Source organism: Brassica oleracea, unplaced genomic scaffold (assembly GCF_000695525.1).
Source record: "Brassica oleracea var. oleracea cultivar TO1000 unplaced genomic scaffold, BOL UnpScaffold01692, whole genome shotgun sequence".
Classification (NCBI taxonomy): Eukaryota; Viridiplantae; Streptophyta; class Magnoliopsida; order Brassicales; family Brassicaceae; genus Brassica; species Brassica oleracea.
The window spans coordinates 3855-6397 of NW_013618224.1; the positions used below are offsets into that span (position 1 = coordinate 3855).

The 2543-nt window shown below is 39.0% G+C and overlaps 1 long non-coding RNA gene across 2 annotated transcripts; it reads right to left on the reverse strand.

Annotated features, from left to right (window-relative positions):
* Window positions 1-821: 821 nt before the first annotated feature.
* LOC106321460 lies at window positions 822-2201 on the reverse strand. 2 transcript variants are annotated; one of them, XR_001266071.1, is made up of 5 exons: window positions 1968-2201; window positions 1751-1865; window positions 1341-1414; window positions 987-1164; window positions 822-906 (listed from the first exon to the last, which is right to left on the reverse strand). It is a non-coding gene; the product is annotated as an uncharacterized LOC106321460 (long non-coding RNA). The 2 variants fall into 2 exon arrangements; XR_001266070.1 differs by having other exon boundaries at window positions 850-1164.
* Window positions 2202-2543: the final 342 nt, after the last annotated feature.

Below are 2543 nucleotides of genomic sequence, written 5' to 3' on the forward strand. Positions count from 1 at the left end.
AGGATGAGAAAATAAATCTATCAATTTAACGGTCAAACAATTCTAGCAACATAGCATCAGATTCAATCAGATTTAAAACCTCAATGATCAAAACCGAAAACAGTTTTGATTTCAAAATATTCGATTAGGGTTTTAATATGTGATTTGATAATTATAGTATAATTAATTCTGATACTTATATTATTTAGGGTTTATAGATATATGGTTAGGGTTTATCGGATTTTAACTTGTAAAAAACCGATTTGGGGTTTTAATCATATAGGAACATGATTTAGGGTTTGGGGTATCGAACTTTTAGAGCTTCGATTTACTCAATTAGGATTTTTGATCTATTACCCTATGGTTTTGATTCATAAAGATTAGGGTGTTTTAGGGTTTCATTCTTTATCAATCAATCCATGTTCGATTATGGGTTCTTAGGTTTTGAATTACCTTTTAACCTTAGATGATTGTTGAATCGGACCACCAAAGGAGTTGAGCCGCGAGCTGGACACGAACGGGACGCGAGCCGGAATGGATCAAGTCGCTTCTATCGGGTCGTGGACGTCCTTTGTTGCTTGATCGGGAACGCGAGCTATCTGATGCTGTCGCGAACGTCTGAGCTAGGATCAGGAACGCCTTGGGCTGAAGCTGATCGGGGACGCGAGCTGGAACAAATGCGGGAACAAGAGACGCGATTGGGGTTTAGGGTTCGTCGGATCGCCGGCTAGGGTTAGGGTTTTAGGGTTTTTCGATTTGGGTATTAGCTTAGGGATTTAGAGTTTCGTGCTGATAATGTGTTATAAAAGTAATGGAAAAGTCTATCTTTATTCATAACATAGAGGTTCCTTATATAGGAGATTACACCGTCATAGATAAATGAAAAGATTACAAATCATAATCTCTTGGTTATGAGCCATCCACAATCTGGTTCATAACAAAGATCAAAATTTTTCTTAAGATTAATATATGTCTTGCATACATATATGTAATGTTCGTGGTCATACCTTATTTGCAGCCAAGATAGAAGGGAGTAATGGTAGGGGAAACGTCATTGGCAGACTTGAACTCCTGCGACTCCTTGAAGTTCAACCTTGGCTTCATCCACACTTTAGCTGCATAAAGCTTCTTCTTCCCAACACCAATGATCTCCAGGGCGAGATGATGCATCGTTTCGCTTCAAAGCTAACATAAACCAAATATTTTAAATTAACATCACCACAACAACATCACAGACAATAATATGAATCGAGAACAAAATTTGGTTAGTGTAAGAATCGAAATTAAAACTTAAAACTAAGAGCTTAAAACAACTCTTACGGAAACAGTGACCATGTACATAAACTGATATAAGATTTTACCATCAAACCGTTTCCACTGCTCTGTGAGCTTCGTGTAATTGAAGCATCGTGAGCTTCGCCGGCATCATAGTCGCCTGAAATATAAGCAACGAAATCATCAAAGCTGAGAATTCCTCAGTTGAAAAAACAAAAAAATAGGTACACAAGAAGTTTGTAATATGGATCCAGCATGGTTGAACATATATAAACATCAACTAACTGTCTGAAACGGTTTATTTTCTCAGCCATAAAAATACGAAGATTAGAAAAAAAATATATCAAACTGGGAAATGGGTCAGCCATTATTCTACAGCAAGAACTCCAAAACACAATGAATTATTACTATCTGGAATCAAGACAGTGACGATTTGTATAGAATTTAACCGGAGATATAATCAAAAATCTAAACAAAATAGTAGTAAACAGATAACCTGAGAATCTAGAAGGAGCATGTCGACTTCCATAAGCTTCTCCCCCACGCCGGACGTTTCTGGCCTCCCAAAATCGGAGCAGGCGAACTTGAACAGAGGAGGAGGAGCGGCCAGTCTGAAGATCGGAGAGGAAGACCATACCGTTAGCCATGACTCAAAATTTTTGTATACTGATTGGTTTAGAACGAAGGATGATTACGAAAGCATGAACTCGTACCTTTTTATAGCAGAGCCTCCACCGCCTTGCACTCTCCAGGGTCGCACTGAATGGAAATCGTGTGTAATTGATTAAGGAGGGTTTTATTAGGGGGTATCGGTTACTGCTTCATCTCCCACCGGAAGGAGGAAGACGAAAGATTGGCAATGGAGGAAGGGTGGAGATGCGAGAGAGAGAGAGAGAGACACTGCGAACACTAATTGAAAACGCGACGTTTAGTGATTGTAGAGCTAGACGGGCCTGATCACGTGGAGGCAGCCCAACAGAATTAGAAAAGAAACCCGTGATCAAATAAATGGAACGTAATGTTTAAAGTAAGGGGACATGTGTCGCAACGTGGTTAACCGATTTTCTGACGTGTCTCCTTCCCGTGAGAGAATCCTTCTTCTTTATAGCATAAGATAGTTAGAGACTTGATAAGAACCTTGCAATAAACATGCTCTAAGCAGTACTTTAGAAACCAAAAAAAATAGTTTTTTTTATATATTAACGCAATCTATACTAATAAAAGGAACCTTTTGAGGCTCCGTAGAGCGTCCACATCAGCGAAAAAAACTTCTTCCGAAAGATGACACG